The sequence below is a fragment of the Macaca mulatta genome, chromosome 4, assembly GCF_049350105.2.
Source record: "Macaca mulatta isolate MMU2019108-1 chromosome 4, T2T-MMU8v2.0, whole genome shotgun sequence".
In the NCBI taxonomy this organism is placed as follows: domain Eukaryota; kingdom Metazoa; phylum Chordata; class Mammalia; order Primates; family Cercopithecidae; genus Macaca; species Macaca mulatta.
Genome location: NC_133409.1, coordinates 69,670,589 through 69,688,422, shown reverse-complemented (window position 1 = coordinate 69,688,422; position 17,834 = coordinate 69,670,589). Strand labels below are relative to the sequence as shown.

Below are 17,834 nucleotides of genomic sequence, written 5' to 3'. Positions count from 1 at the left end.
GACTTGAAAAAGCTTTCAAATCTATCCTCATGAACCCATTCTTGCAGAATCTAGACAAATGCTGTGATTAATTTAACCACGAAGTTCATTTTCCTCTGCAGTTTTTACAGTAAATACAGTATAGTGTGGCATGATATAGCATAGTAATTTTATAGTAATTTATGTGTTAGTTTGACAGAGGAAGGATGATTGTTCAATACCAGTTATTCCCATCCAAGAGTATGTTATGTGTCTCACCATTTATTCAGGTCTTGTTCATCTTTCAATAAAGCTTTATAGTTTTATTCTATGTGCTCATTTCTTGCTAAACTTATTTCCTAAGTATTCTATCCTTTGGTGGGACACGTATAAGTAGGACATTTTCTCCATTACAGTATCTATTTATGGCTAACAAAAAAAGAAAACTATTGACATTTACATATTTACATTGCATCCACTAACAAACTAAAACTTTTACTACTTAAATTGTCAGTTGCCTCTCTTGAATTTTCTAGTTATATAATTATTCTGTACATAATAAAATTTGTCTCTTCCTTTCCAATATTTATAATTTTTGAAATTGTTCTTATTTATGCTTCAGAATAATGATGAATAATAATGGTGCATATAGGCACTGCTGTCGTATTCCTTATGTATTGGATGTGCCTTCAGGGTTACACTATTTAATGCCATTATCACGTTAGTTTCAGTTTTTCAGTTTTACTTAAATTCTTCTATTGCATGAAGTCTTCCTTTATCATTCCACTTAGATAACTCTTTCATTCCTAAAGTTACTTCTTTGCTCTACTTTATTTTGATCTAGATACCCAAGCACTTTGTAATTTACATACTACTTTTAAGTCTTAGGCAGTTTTTAAATTGATATTATTTATACTGAAGCATTAATGGTTAAGACAACATTCACAGCTATGGCTAGCAAGAGGCTTGCAGCTTTTAGAAATCCCTAATAGGCCAGGCGTGGTGGCTCACGCCTATAATCCCAGCACTTTGGGAGGCCGAGGAGGGCAGATCACCTGAGGTCAGGAGTTCGAGACCAGCCTGACAAACATAGAGAAACCCCATCTCTACTAAAAATACAAAATTAGCCGGGTGTGGTGGCACACACCTGTAATCCCAGCTACTTGGGAGGCTGAGGCAGGAGAATTGCTTAAAACCGGGAGGAGGAGGTTGTGGTGAGCTGAGATTACAACATTGCACTTCAGCCTGGGCAACAAGAGTGAAACTCCGTCCCCCAACGCCCCCCAACTCCCCAAAAAAGAAAGCCCTAATAATCTGTTTTTCACCACCCCACAAAAGATATTAAGAGGTACATAGAAAGATACACTAAATGCATCTTCCTTTAGCAACGGCTGGTTTCCCAATATTCCTAGCTCAAAATTCTGTTATGTTTTCTTTGTGTAAGAATAGCACAATATTGTAATTATACCAAACATTGCTAAAAACTTTAAAACGACCTCATATAATTGCAATTTCCTAAACTATAGCTTATATAAGGAAGGGGTAATTTGACTCTTTTTCAGTACCCTCAGGCTGAATGCTCTTGGCCAAGATGGGGTAAGATAGCAATCAAATACCGTAATTTTAAAGTTATTATGTAATGGATATTTTAAAAAATTCTCAAAAAGCTTATGCATTTTATGAATTTCAAAACTTCAGTTTAACCTCTGGATCACATTTTAAAATCATTTAATGTTAACTTTCATAGCACTAATCTCTGCATGACAATGTTTTGACAAGGATCTTATTTTAACTCCACATTTTATGATGGTAAGCAGAACTACATTCTAAGCATATTACTTAGAATATATATAAATCATAAGCAGGGATGGGCTGAATATCTCATTGAAAATCAATCTGTATCTTACAGCACATAGAAAAACAGCCAAGGTCAGGTTAGACATCCCTAAAGCTCAAAGCTCCTTCCAAAACGTTTTACCTTTTAAATTTAATTACTCTTGAACCTTATTTATTTAATTGCTGCTTCAACATAGCACATGGCAAATATGCCTATGTTCACCATAAAAAGCCTAGTGGCCATGAAGACAGGTTTACCAGTAGATAAGTCACTCAGCTACCAGAAGTGTTACTAGTTTTTCATTCAACAAATGTGCACTTCGTGTCATGCACAGGGCTGTATCATGCTGCTATGGAATGAAAGTGAACATTCAGAGGTGGTAAAGCACAGTGGTAAAAGCAAGGCCAAGGCTCAGATTCAAATCCCTGCTCCCCCTTACACTAGCTGCTTGCCTTTGAGCAAACTACTAACTCACTCTGATGCTCAGTTTTCTTACCTGCAAGATGGGGGTAATTCTGGTAAACTACTCATTGTGTTGTTTGAACAACTGAATGTGTCACAATGTATAAAGCGCCAAGCAGGGTGCTCAGCACATAGCCAGGTCCTCACAGGAGGTAAACTCTTAAGACTGTTAGCAAAGATTCATCCATGCCGGGAACAGCACCATGTGCATTAGAGAAGTCACTTCTGCTGGCCTCACACTGCCTTGTATGTCAGGTCGTATTATTTCCCACAGCTTTACAGACAAGAGAACTGGGGCAAGGAAGGGCTCTCAAACCTCTATAAAGGAGTCTCGAACTTCTAAAGGGTCTATAAAGAATGGATAAATAGCCTGCTAGATACAACTACCTGAATGACTCATAGAAGCCTAATTAAATGTAAAAGGCAGGTTAGAGAAGATCCTATACACAATACTATATTATTTTGCAAAATTGAAACATTTTGCCCATTTTAGTAGCAAGAAAATAAGACTTTAACATTAAAAGCCGGCCGGGCGCGGTGGCTCAAACCTGTAATCCCAGCACTTTGGGAGGCCGAGACGGGCGGATCACGAGGTCAGGAGATCGAGACCATCCTGGCTAACACAGTGAAACCCCGTCTCTACTAAAAAAAATACAAAAAAACTAGCCGGGCGAGGTGGCGGGCGCCTGTAGTCCCAGCTACTTGGGAGGCTTTAGCAGGAGAATGGCGTTAAAAACCCGGGAGGCGGAGCTTGCAGTGAGCTGAGATCCGGCCACTGCGCTCCAGCCTGGGCGAGACTCCGTCACAAAAACAAAAAACAAAAAACAAAAAACAAAAAAACATTAAAAGCTTGTTTCTGTTTTTCTTCATAATGCATTTGGCATGGTAAGCATACTAGAACAGAGGTCCCCAGCCAGGCACGGTGGCTCACGCCTGTAATCCCAGCACTTTGAGAGGCTGAGGGGGCGGATCACTTGAAGTCAGGAGTTCGAGACCAGCCTGGTCAACATGATGGAACTCTGTCTCTACTAAAACGACAAAAATTAGCTGGGCATGGTACACGCCTGTAGTCCCAGCTACTTGGGAGGCTGAGACAGGAGTATCACTTGAACCCGGGAGGTGGAGAGTGTGGTGAGCCAATATTGTGCCACTGCACTTCAGCCTGGGCAACAGAGTGAGACTTGATCTCCAAAAAAACAAAAACAAAAACAGAGATCCCCAACCCCCTGGTCCACAGCCCCTGTAAGGAACTGGGTCGCACAGCAGTAGGTGAGCAGCCGGCAAGTGAGCGTTACTGCCTGAGCTCCACCTCCTGTCAGATCAGCGGTGGCATTAGGTTCTCATAGGAGTGTGAATACTACTGTGAACTGCTCATGTAAGGGATCTAGGACCGATGCCTTATGATCTGAGGTGGAACCGTTTAATCCCAAAACCATGGAAACGTTGTCTTCCATGAAACCAGTCCCTGGTGCCAAAAAGGTGGGGGACCAGTGTATTAGAACACAGCACACACAGTAGGTCAGATGTAGGTCTTGGGATTCCCTATGACACTTGGAATTTAAGGGTTATATAACAATGCAAGTTAATTTAGAGTTATTCTTTTTTAAATGAAAAGTCCTTGATTGGGCCCTTAGACGATACCCTGACTTAATAAGATTGGTTGTAAAGCAAACACATTTATCAAAGTTGCCCAAGTTCTGCATTATTGACTAGCACTTTTATTAAAAGAAAAGAATTGAGAGTAGAAATCAAATTCACTATATGAAACCATAGACTGTACTTGGCTGGGTAAAAGTAACATATACAAAATGACTTAGCTACTCCATTTTTCAATAAAGTTTGCCTCTGGTTTCTCTCCCCTTGGTACTGATGATCTTTCCCAAATAAGGAGTCAAATCCCTCAAATTTTGCTTAACATCCCTTTTGGCACCAAGAGTATATTTGAGATGTCAAATATGCCAGCTGAATTTAAGACCATGTGTCTTTAATTTTAATGTTTAATGCCACTGAAGATTCTCTGCACTGTCTGTAGACAATTTTCATGTTGGAGTTTCTTCTACTCTTTTGCATTCCAGAGTGCAAGGCTGAGGCAAGACAGGCAAAGGCACTGAAATGGCATGAGGCACCAGTGATGTGCTATTTCCCAGTGCTTCCTGCTTTCTCCCAGGTAACAAGGAAACATTTTAAATGAGCCTTTCTAGAAGGATTACCTGAACTCAAAGGAGAGTTTTCTTTTTCTTTTTCTTTTTTTTTTTTTAGGCAGAGTCTTACTCTGTCACCCAGGCTGGAGTGTAATGGTGTGATCTTGGCTCACCACAACCTCCACCTTCCAGGTTCAAGCAATTCTCCTTCCTCAGCCCCCCAAGTAGCTGGGATTACAGGTGCATGCCACCAACCCCAGCTAATTTTTGTATTTTTAGTAGAGACGGGTTTCATCATGTTGGCCAAGCTGATCTCAAGTGATCCACCTCCCAAAGTGCTGGGATTACAGGCATAAGCCACGGTGCCCGACCTCAAAGGAGAGTTTTCAAAACAATCAGAGCCCCCCTGATTTCTCAGATCACCTCTATGTATAATGGTCCCAGACATCTTTGTACAAGGAGGACACACAAGCAGTAGTGTTTCCCGTTGTCAGAACTCAAATTCCTCAGTGAGTTTCATTTACCAAAAAAAAAAAAAAAAAAGACGGAAAAAAGTATACTCACAGAGGTATTCAGCCCTTTAAAGAATGAATTATGTTTTTGAAACCTTATCCTATAGGTGAAGATCCTTGGCATCCTACAGTAGGAATAGTAGCTGCCAACCCCTGACTCTTCTATTTGTGCCACAGACCGTGCCTTCTCCATCATCACTGCACTCTAGAACAAGCCTGGAGACAGGTATTGGAGAGACCTAGATGTAGGGGAGATGAAGTGACCCACCCAAGGTCATAGACAGCACATGGCAAAGAGCAATTCAAAACCAGGCAATTGGAGTCTGAAACCTCATATGCGCGGCTACTCAGAAGAAAATCCATCTCCATTATCTGGATTTTAATTGTATTATAGTGGAAAATGACACATGAATTACATTGGCATCAAAATGAACTCGAAAAATATTACTCTAACTTAAGTCCACTGAAACTCTGAAAGACAGATTGTAAAATGTATTAGTACTATGTTGATCTTTAAGAAATTCTGTTCCTAATTTTATAAAATATTTTTAATTTTACGAAATATTTTACTTATACAGAAGAATATGTGTAAGTTCAAAAACATGAACATCATCAATATACAAAATTCAGGATGGTGGTACTTTTTTACTTTTACTTTATTTATCTTGCTTTTTTTTCTTCCTTGTCTTTGGTTCCTGTGTTAAGGATGGTAGGTACTTCTAAGCACTGACTTCTAACAGCTTACTATTCCTAAAGCACTGTGTAGAAAGACAGAAACCAGGCTTTTCATTGAAAGTCTTCAGTTACTTTATTGGAATAAAGGGGGGAAAAGGCTTTCTAGCTACTTAATTCTCATTTGTTTTGCATTTTTCTTCTGAAAACTCAATTCTAAAAAATTGCTAAATCATGTACTCCTTTTTCTGCTGAGCCAGGCCATACAAATCTTTCCATTTCTATTATCTTGACAGGCGAAGGTTCCTCTCTTCATGTCATAAACATCTTTCCATTACTTTCCTATTTAATGAACATACTAGCCATACATACAGGACCTACCTGCCTCTAATCCAGTAAGTACACTGAAGGTATTCCAGGTAAAGACATTTTATTCAAAGAATTTTATAAAAATATTAAAGTCAATAGACAATGTAGAATTTGACCATAAAATTAAATCATTTTGGATGGGGGCAGTGGTTCACGCCTGTAATCCCAGCACTTTGGGAGGCTGAGGCAGGCGATCACTTGAGCCCAGGAGTTCAAGACCAGCCTGGGCAACGCAGTGAGACCTCGTCTCCACAGAAAATTGACCAGTTGGCTGGGTGTAGTGGTATCTGCCTGCAGTTTCAGCTACTCAGGAGGCAGAGGTGGGAGGTTCGCTCGAGCCCGGGAGGTGGAGGTTGCAGTGAGCTGTTAGCCTGGGCGACAGAACGAGACGCTGTCTCAAAAAATTAAAAAGAAAACAAAACGAAAAGAAGAAAATTAAACCCTTTCTTTGGTTTTCAAAGTTTCGAGGAAACTTCTTTTATGACAACTGCTCGGAATTGTACCTAACAGTTCCTAGGATTGACTTAGCAAGTAGGAAGTCAAGAGAGACTCTGACTTTCCTGAGGACTGTGCACCCATGTCAGGGGAAGCTCAGAAGGAGCAGGTAAAGGAGAGATGACACTTTTGGAAGAACAGCCGGCCCCAGCTGCACTTGCCTTGGATGCTGCAGAACCTGGGACAACGGGAACAGCACTCTCGGCTGCCTTAGATCTATGGAGGCCCGCCGGCCCTTTTCATAGGGCTGGGCTGACAACCACTGATGCACGTATCACCAGGGCAGAAAAGTCTCACAAACTGTAAGAGTTAAGGAAAAAAGACCATTATACAAACAAATTCTAAGATGATTAAAGGCCTCAATGCAAGAGACAACATTTGTAAGGCAATACAAACGATTATAACCTCCCAAAGCAGAAATTATAAAGAAAAAGGGTGGACAAGAAAAGGTACATCAAGCATATTTAAATGATAAGCCATACAGGGAGAAGATATTTGTAACTCATAATGGCAAGGTATTCGTATTCGGAATTTATAAAGGATTTCCATTAATTAGTGAGAAAAAGGTAAACAGCACAATACAAAACAGACAATTCACAAATGCCCAGAAACAGCCATAAAGATGCTTAACCTCACAACTATAATGAACTACCATCAGATTAGCAAGAGCTAAAAAAATCTAACAATAGAAGTGTTGAGCCGGTCATGGTGGCTCACGCCTGTAATCCTAGCACTTTGGGAGGCCGAGGTGGGCGGATCACCTGAGGTCAGGAGTTCAAAACCAACCTGGCCGACTTGGCAAAATCCCATCTCTGCTAAAAATACAAAACTTAGCCCAGTGTGATGGTGTGCACCTGTAATCCCAGCTACTTGGGAGGCTGACGCAGGAGAATTGCTTGAATCTGGGAGGTGGAGGTTGCAGTGAGCTGAGATCATGGCACTGCACTCCAGCCTGGGCAATAGACAGAGACTCTGTCTCAAGAAAAAAAATAAAAAATATCAGGACAAACGTTGAGAGGTCAGAAATCTCACACACACAATTGGTAGTGATATAAATTGGTATAACGTTGCAGAACAATTTGGCTTTATCTATTAAGTTGTTGCTAAGCATACTTTCAACCCTCCAAATCTCACTCCTGTATATAGTCCCTAGAAGACGTTTTGGACTAAATCTCAGAGACATGGACAAGAATATTCCCTGTAGCATTATTTGTAACAGCAGAACACCGGAAGCAATCTGAAAGCCCCTTGACAAATAATGCACAAATGCACGTGCTATATGCATGCACGGAAGACGAAACTGCAAGCAAAATGAGGCTTTTTGGATCACAGCAACATAGACAAATGCAAAACTGTTATGTTGCACAAAAATATCAAGTTATAGAGCAGAGGTTGGCTAGTATAGCTCCCAGGACAAATCCAGGTGTCTCTGAGTTTTGAATATGGTCTGTATCCTTTTTTTTAACATGTTAAATTATTAAGTTTTTAAAAATTATCCTTTTAAAAAGTGTTCTTTTTCTTTCCCTTTCTCTCTTTCTCCTTCCTTCCTTCTTTCCTTCCTTCCTTCTCTCTCTCTCTCTCTTTCTCTTTTAAAAAGTATTCTCTCTCTCTCTCCTTCTCCCTCTCTCTCTCTCTTTCTTTCGAGACAGGGTTTCACTCTGTCATCCATAGTAGCTTACCAAGTAGCTAGGTGTGATCATAGCTTGCTGCAGCCTTGAACTTTTGGACTCAAGTGATCCTCCCACCTCAGCCTCCTGAGTAGCTGGAACTACAGGCATGTGCCACCATACCTGGCTAATTAAAAAATTTTTTTAATAGAGATGGGATGTTGCTATGTTGCCCAGTCTGGTCTTGAATCCCTGGGGTCAAGCAATCCTCCCACCTTGACCTCCAAAAGCAGTGGAATTACAGGCATGAGCCACTGTGCCTGGCCACCTTTTAAAATGTTGCCAACCATATCAGAAGAGTATTATTACATGTGAAAATTATATGAAATTCAAATGTTAGAAACCATTAATAACATCTGTTGGAACACAGCCAGACCCACTCCTAAACATGTACTAGTTTCTGAATTCATGCTTTACCTATGGCTGCTTTCTAAATTGAGTACTTGGGACAGAGACTCTGTAACTCAAACTATTTATGATCTTGCCATTTACAGAAAAAGTGCACTGACGTCGTTATAGAACAATGCAGTCAGTTAACATCTATTAATATATAACATTTGAAAACACATACTAAATACCAAGAAAAGCCGCACATCTGTGGTTCTAATGTGCAATGAGGTGCCGTGAGGCATTGCAGCAAACTCAGAGGCACTGTGGGATATTTTAAATTTTTGAGGGAAACGCGGCGATACAGGACATCATTGGACACTGCAAATACTACTCATATGAGGTTCTTCACTGCTTCAACAATAGTGCTCTACATCCCTTTCAATGACATCATATATTTGCAAAGCAAAGTTTTTGGCAGGTACCGCAGCAAAATGCAAAAATCGTGTGAAAATCAACGTGGAGCAGGAAATGAGGTGCGGGTGTCAACTGATTACAAAGGGTCAGAAGTTGTCTGGTGCCTGACAAGGACACATATCTCATTCATAACGTATGGTGGTAATTTAAAAATGAAACGATATAATTTTTTCCTTTGAATTCATATGTATTTTTTTTTCAGGCAGCTACTAAGTTGTAAGGACATAAATATTCATTAAGTTGTTTGGACCTAACTATTTAATAAATGGACATGTTAGGTATTTCCTTTGCCTGGGGTACCATGAAAAAAATTGCTGGGCCATTAATGGTCATAAGCAGAGAAAGTCTGAGAACCTCTGCTACAGATCTTTAGTGTACATATATATATGTGGACAAAGTAGAAACATACACCCGGAAATGATAACCACTCAAATCAGGAGAGAAGCAGAAAAAAGAACGGGATCAGGAGGGTCCACAGGAACTTCAACTGTGTCTCTAATATTTGATTTCTTCTCTTCTCTCTTTTCTTTCCTTTCCTTTTTTTTTTTTTTTTTTTTTTTTTAAGAGACAGGGTCTCACTCTGTTGCCCAGGAGAATTAAACTGCTGGGCTTAATTGGTCCTTCTGCCTCAGCCTCCCAAGTAGCGAGGACTACAGGCATGGGCCACCATGCCCAGCTAAACGTATCTCTTTAAAAAAACAAAAAAACCAAAGGACACACAGCGACATGTTAAGATTTTGATGAAATAGCATGTGGGAACATTGGTGTTTGTGACATTGCTCTGCATACTTTCCTGTTTCGTGTATATGCAGAACATTTTGCTTTTTTATTTGTTTTTAAAGGACAGAGGAGCAGCTTGAAAGAGGGCTACTTTACACAAAAGCATGGAAAGAGAAAGGTGAGGTAGGACAAAGGCCGAACAGGCAGTGAGGGGAGGAATGAGCTTCGGCACCAAGCCACATAGGAGAAATGGGAGCTTTGGAGACGACACAAAACAACCCTCCCCGAGAGTCAGGCCTTCCTGAAGACAGGGGCTGAAAAACACGACCCGTGATTAGCAGTTTCCTGAGTTAGCACATGACCTTCAGCCAGAGTCTCTAATAAGCCAGCACTTCTCATCTTTGATTTAATTATGAATAAATTTACTAAAGACAAAAAACCTGAAAGTATCATAATAACAAAAGTGGAGCCCAGGCTGAGATCAGTGTTTTTAAATAATGTAAACAGGGCAAGGTCTGGGAGAATTAAAGCTTAGAGCTGTAGGATCACTTGACGTCAGATTTTTTTTTTTTTTTTAAAGGGTGGATGAAATCATGAGAATGTTTAGTTTTGGTCTGGTTTTCTTCTACCAAACTGATGGAATATTTAGAATTTCAGGGCAATAAAAGTGGAAAGAGAGAACAAGCCAGTAGCTGGGTATAGCCACCAGCAGAGTCCTCTGAAGGCCAAGAAGATTGATTATAAAACGTCCCCTAGGCCGGGCCTGGTGGCTCATGGCTGTAATCCCGACACTTTGAGAGGCAGAGGTGAGCGAATCGCCCGAGGTTAGGAGTTTGAGACCAGCCTGGCTAACATGGAGAAACTCTGTCTCTACTAAAAATACAAAACTAGCCGGGCATGGTGGTGCGTCCCTGTAAGCCGAGCTACTCAGGGGGCTAAGGCAGTAGAATCACTTGAACCTGGGAGGCAGAGATTGCAGTCAGCCAAGATCGCGCTACTGAACTCAAGCTTAGGAGACAGATGAGACTCCGTCTCAAAAAAGTAAAATAAAAAAATAAAAAAACTGTCTCCCAAAAATACAGGTTGAGAGGTAGGGCAAGGAAACAGAGTGGGACTTGATAAGGTCATCTTTAATCAGTAACCTACTTGGGAGGAAGGAATGTTAAAGTAGGAGAGAGAAAAGAAAAAAGGACCAAAGTTACCCACCACTGTTGGCACACATTACGATATATTGGCACAATATAGTTATATTGGTACTTCCTGTAACTATGACCATCTGCTACGGACAGCTCACCTGAAATTCTTCTTAGTTTTTTGAGACAGAGTTTTGCTCTTGTTGCCCAGGCTGGAGTGCAATGGCGCCATCTCAGCTCACTGCAGCCTCCACCTCCCGGGTTCAAGCGATTCTCTTGCCTCAGCCTCCCTAGTAGCTGGGATTACAGGCATGTGCCACCCCGCTTGGCAAATTTTGTATTTTTAGCAAAGACAGGGTTTCACCATGTTGGTCAGGCTGGTCTTGAACTCCGGACCTCAAGTGATCCACCCATCTCAGCCTCCCAAAGCGCTGGGATTATAGGAGTGAGCCACCGCACCTGGCTGAAATTGTTTTTTAACAGGAGAGGATGGCAACCAGGTAAAAAGCATTGAGAAAAACACTGAGAGCAAAATAGCCGCCTGATCACCCACAGGCTTTGGCAAGAGAGAGCCCTCGGGTCACATCCTCTGTCACTTATTCTGATTGATCGTGGACATGTATAATCATCTCGCTAAGCTTCTGTTACATCATCTGTAAGATGAGGATAGTAACACTGATCCCATAGACGGTTTTAAGGATTGAGTAAGAAGGTATATGATAGTCTCAGCACCGGTCTAATGCTCAAGAATGGCTTAGAAAATGGGGGCATTTTTAATGAAAATATTAACAAGGCTTTGTTTCCCAATCCCATTGAATTTGTCTTGGAACTGCTATGTCTATTCATTCTGATCTCTAAATCCTAATCCTGAAATGTCTGAGGCAAAGATCACCCTGTGTTTTAATTGGGCACTTGTCTCATATTTCTCCTCTGCTGCATGAGTGTTTATGCTCAAGTACCCAGGAAGCACCTGGGGAACACAGCCGGGTCTGTGTGATTCTCTACAAAGAGCAAGCAGCAGAGTTGCAATCGATTAGGTAGCTTTCTTTTTTTTTTTTTTTTTTTTTCTGAGACGGAGTCTTGCTGTCGCCCAGGCTGGAATGCAGTGGCACTATCTCAGCTCACTGCAAGCTCCGCCTCCCGGGTCCACCAGCCTGGTCAACATGGTGAAACTCCACCTCTATTAAAAGTACAAAAATTAGCTGGGTGTGATAGCCCCTGCCTGTAATCCCAGCTACTTAGGAGGCTGAGGTAGAATAGCTTGAACCTGGGAGGTAGAGGTTGCAGTAAGCCGAGATAATGCCACTGCACTCCAGCCTGGAAGACAGAATGGGACTCCATCTAAAAAAAAAAAAAAAGGAAGTATATATATCCATATGCATGAGTCTATATTTAATTATGGGAGGAGTTGTAGATGTAAGTCTATCCATGAGTCCACCAGTGACTGATGACCCTCAGTTAATGACACCTGCCTATAAGGATACACAACTGCATTCTGCACTCCCCTGCAAAGACAAGATCTTTACCTGAAAACCAGAATCAAAACCAACGGAGAGAGTAGAAAACAAATTAAAAAATCCAAAGTTCATGGGTAAGTTTGAAATTCCTACAGTTTAAAGATGAGATAATAATGTTTTTAAAATCCAGGAACTCAATATTGCTTTTTCTTTTCTTTCTTTCCTTTTGCTTTATTTTTTAAATGTAATACATGATTAGAATTCAATGCCAAATATCTGTTTGCCTTTACAGCATGTAAATGGAAGTTAGGTGGACTCCCATGAAGACTGCTGACTAACGGAAGAAACAGCCACAAAGGTGATCACAGCAGTTTTTGAAAAATTCTCATAAAGTGTTTTGCAAATTCATGCAATTATTTAAATAAATGTCACTCTGTTTTAAGTCTAAATGAACTACTGATTCCATTATCTTAGACTAATTATTCAGAATCGACAAAATAATTACTTCCTTGCATGTGCTTTTTGTTAGAACAAAAATTAGACTAAATCAGCAAAACTGGTAATATGGAGACAGTTCTATTTAAGAGATGCCCATCATTCTTTCAAATTCTTAGTTAAGAACCTTAACTAATATAGTACTTAATCAAGTGCATTGTACTTACCACTGAAGTTCTAGTCTCTCACATCACATCATCAATTACTGGGTGGCAAGAAACCTGTCTTACTCATCTTTGATTCCCAGCTCCTAGCAGATAGTACTTGACGTACAGCAGAAGTTCAATAAATGCTCATTAAAAGGGTACTGAAGTCAATTAAGTTTCAAAGGACTTAAATATATTTCCGATTGCTTCTTCTCCAGAGTATACATAGAAGTGAAATTGCTAATCATTTGTTCATTTTCAGTTCTACCTAGAAATTCCACCAAATTGCTTGTTTGCTGCGAATCACCTTTTCAAATTCTCTATTTTTGTATTGGATTATTTGTCTTTCTCTTATCAGTCTTTAGTCTTTAGTGTTTTACGTATTCTCAATGCTAATCATTGTCTATTATCTTTGCAAATGTTTCCTTCCAATCCGTCACTTGTTTTTTAACCTCGTATCTTTTATCACATACCGTTTACTTTTTAACGCAGCCCAAATTACCAATATTTTTCTCTTTGGTTTGAGCTTTTCACGTTTTAAGAGATCCTTTCCTGTTATGAGATCATAAAGATAGTCTACTATAAATGACAACTTTCTGGAGAACATGAATTCCTGCTCAGACTTCAGAAACACCTCAGATGTGCCTACTGCATTTAGCTTCTGTAGAAGGATGTTGAAATCAAGGTCTTTTTGTCTCACTTTTGTTTCAGGCCTCAAATTGGTGTCAGTTTGCGCACATGCCAAAGGATGGTGCTGGCCGAACTGGCAGGGTTTGCAAAGCAGTTTGAAACAGATTTTGCATGCCTTAGCCCATTGAGGCTTCAAAAGGGTTGACAGGTTAGAACCTGGGAAAGAATTTCTTCAAAGAAAGTTATCAGTGTGCCACACCCAGCTCCCCTCCCAGCGCCCAGTGAAGAGGATGCAAAGCTACTTTCCCCTTTTCTTATTTTTATTTTTTTTGAGACAGAGTCTCTCTCTGTTGCCGAGGCTGGAGTGCAATGGCACGATCTCAGCTCACTGCAACCTCCCCCTCCCGGGGTTCACGTGATTCTCCTGCCTCAGCCTCCCAAGTAGCTGGGCTAACAGGTGCCTCTTACCACGCCCGGCTAATTTTTTTTTGTTTTTTTTAGTAGAGATGGGGTTTCACTGTCAGGCCTCTGAGCCCAAGCTAAGCCATCATATCCCCTGGGACCTGCACATATACATCCAGATGGCCTGAAGCAACTGAAGATCCACAAAATAAGTGAAAATAACCAGGTTCTACCTTAACTGATGAAATTCCGCCATTGTGATTTGTTCCTGCCCCACCCTAACTGATACAATATAGTCTGCCCTGCCCTTAAGAAGGTACTTTGTAACATTCTTCCTGGCCCTTAAGAATGTACTTTGTACCCCTATCCCAAATCTATAAGAACTAATGATAATCCCACCACCCTTCGCTGACTCTCTTTTCGGACTCAGTCCACCTGCACCCAGGTGAAATAAATAGCCTTGTTGCTCACACAAAGCCTGTTTGGCGGTCTCTTCACACGGACACACATGACATTCACCATGGTGGCCAGGCTGGTCTTGAACTCCTGACCTCAAGTGATCCACCCGCCTCAGCCTCCCTACTTCCCCCTTTTCTTTTTCTTAAGCCACAAGTGAGGACCAGAAGACCGGTTGGCAAGGCTCAAGGTGTGTCCCCAGCCAGAGGTCAGAGGTCTCTGGTACCCGAGACCAGGTGTGGAACCAGAGGTAGGAAAGTCTAAATGAGGTACTGCTCAGAGGGCTTCTGCCAAAAGTGTGAGGACCTCGGCTGGCAGAGGCTACATGGGCACCATCTCATGACAAAGCTTCAACCTAGGAGGGGCCAGGGCCAGCCTAAGTGCAAGAGGAGGGTGACAGAGAAGCAAGCAGCCACCTTCCCCTTCCCACTGTCAGCCAGAGGAAGCCCATGTCGGGGAGGAGAGGAGCTCAAGTCTGAGAGACACTTGGAGTTTTTGGTTTTGATATAAAACTGGATGTGCATTTTTAATTTTAGGGGCTACTCTTATGATTGAAAGTGACTACAGGAATTAAATAATACATATGTTAGAGGGACTAGATATTAACTGAGAATGAGGGGAAACTGTTATAAACTTCATCCAAGGGCAAGGAATGAACCAGTCCCACACTACAGGCTTGACCAAGTAATGAGGAAAGAACATTGTCTCCTGACCATGCCCCATTCCCACTGTCCAATACACTGGCTTTGCCACCAGCATTGCCATAGAGCTACAACATGGACACACCACCTTCAGGAGAGTTCAACATTACAGGGCTAGAGTTCCATGGTATGTATTTACGAATATAAGTCATTGCCATCACAAATTTAGACATCATACAGCATGAGTTTTAGACATTAAAATATATTTGTACATCCATGTTCATAGCGGCATTATTCACAAGAGCCAAAGGTGGAAACAAGTTAAATGTCCAACGAGGGATGAGTGGATAAACAAAGTAAGGTCTATCCATACGATGGAATATTATTCTGCCTTAAAAACGAAGAGAATTCTGACGCCTGCTGCAACATGGATGAACCTTGAGGACATTATGCTAAGTGAAATACGTCAGTCACAGAAGGACAAATACTGCATGATTCCACTCACATGGGGTATCCAGGAGTCAACTTCATTGAGACAGAAAGTAGAAGACTTCTGCCAGGGGCTGGGGGCAGGGGAATGAGGAATATTTAATGGGCATGGGACTTTGGTTCTGCAGCCTGGTTGCACAACAACGTGGGTGTACTTCGCTACTTAAAGTACACTCAAAAAGGGTGAAGATGGTAACTTTTATGTTATGTGTATTTTATAACAACTATAAATAAAATCACCCAAAAAATAAAAGGATCTAAATAAAAAAGAAAATGTAACCTTCATCAGTAGTGTATCAATAGTGGGGATAACAATGATAGCCAGGAGTGGCCAAGAAGGATTGAGTCTTACCATGTGTCAGGTGCCAGGACTCAACCCTGTGATCTCATTCATCCCTCATTTCAAACCTACCAAGTCCTTTCGAGAGGGAAGCCCTGTCCAAAGCCCTGTTTTACAGGTAAGGAAACCAAGGAAGAGAAGCGTTCATGTGCCCAAGGTTATCTGAAAGCAGTTGAGGTTAGGGCTTGCCCTCTGAATCATCTGGCAATGGACAGATTTCATCCTCATGAAAAATTCCCCCTCTTATGGCATCTTAGACTAGATGAGATCATAGAAAGAATGAGTGTAATTGCTGACCTGCACATAGTTCAGATTTTACAAAGCATTTTCTCACTTGATCCTATTCATTAAAATACTGCAGGTAACACAGGTATTCTCTTTTTATTAAATAAAAAATTGAGCCCTAGAGAAATGAAAACACACTGCCAGTCAGGGCTCCAATTCCACAGCGTCTACCTCTGAGTCCACAGCTACACGTCCACATCCAACTCCTCATCTGGTCCAACTACTCATTTTTCAGATGAGAATGTCTACAAGGGACACACCCAGAGAGGCTAATGGCTTGTTCAAGGTCACACAGAGAGCTCATTTATTTTGTATACATCATCGTTTATATCTTTAAAAATATTCTGCCATGATAACATGTATTTTATAAATATGTGTTTGACAAAGTAAAAACTGGTACGGGCAGAGATCTCTATCACATAAAATAGAGTGCTTCCTCCTAGAAGCTACTTTATTTGCAGAGCTGATGCATCAGAACCACCACTTCACTTAAGCACCCAACTTTCCAGTGCCCGCCCTGACCCAGCCTCCTCGTCCATTAGCTCTACAATTAGGCAGCGATCAATTGAGCAAATTCACTTAGACAGCACATCTAGCCACTCTTGCAGTGGATTTGCTACCGAAGCAGCAAAGTACATGAGAGCTGCAGAATACAGATTGTGGAGGAATGGAACTCCATCAAACCTCATCTGATCCTGACTGCCGGTCCACGAGGAATTCTTAAAAGAGTCTCAATAACCCTGAATGAACTTTGTGATGTCTGAGCATAAAATGCAGTGCTAAGTTGTCCAGCATACTCTTTTCTAATAAAATAACTCTTTTGAGTTTCATCCAAAACTGATGACAAGAGTGAAGAGATTGCTATCCCTGATTATAGGCATACGTAAGGTTAATGGGAATTATCTGTTAGCACGGGAAGTCTGCCAATGCAATCCCTCATATGTCAGATTAAGGGACTCCACCACGAATGCTTGTATTTTGGTTTTGTCCTTTGTTTCCTTGCTGCCTTAGTATCATGGGTGAGACTGGGGCTGGTACTGACTTAGTAAACTCTATGAGAGTCACCCCTTCTTTCTAGCTGGAATATGCAAGAAAAGCCAAAGAGGAACAGGTTCTACAAAGAGCTTGACAGCAGCAAAAGGTGTGCAGTCCTACCAATTAACATTTCTAAGTCTACTGGTTGGGAATCTCTCCTACATTAGCTCACACAAAACAACGAGAAACTGTATATGGAAATAAACCCATGACTTCAAGTTACCAGTACTACATAGTAAGGGTAGTAACGGCTGACAGTCAATGAGCACTTTCTCTTATTAAATTACCATTAGACAGTACACTCCACAAGGGCAGGGGCTAAGGCTGGTTGTTTTAATTTTATTTTTTTCACAGAGGCAGGGTCTTGCTATGCTGCCCAGGCTGGACACAAACTCCTGGGCTTGAGCAATCCTCCTGCCTCAGCTTCCTGAGTAGCTGGGCTTAGAGGCCTATGCCACTGCGCCTATCTCTTTTGCTTACCACTGGATCCCTAGCTCTCAGCAGCATGCCTTCTAAGTGGTATCTTCTCAAAAAACATTTGCTGAATGATTAAAGTATCTCATTTAGTTTTCATAACAATCCTAAAAGGTTTGATACAATATTGTTACCACAATTTCACACATAAGAAAACTGAAGTTCAGTAGTAATTAAAATGTGTACAATGTCACTCAGTTTGCAAGAGTCAGAG

The 17,834-nt window shown here is 41.1% G+C and overlaps 1 protein-coding gene across 6 annotated transcripts in view; it reads right to left on the bottom strand.

The window, feature by feature from the left end:
• The window catches only part of MTHFD1L (methylenetetrahydrofolate dehydrogenase (NADP+ dependent) 1 like), a 231,075-nt gene that overhangs the window by 109,720 nt on the left and 103,521 nt on the right, over window positions 1-17,834 (bottom strand). The window lies entirely within an intron of this gene.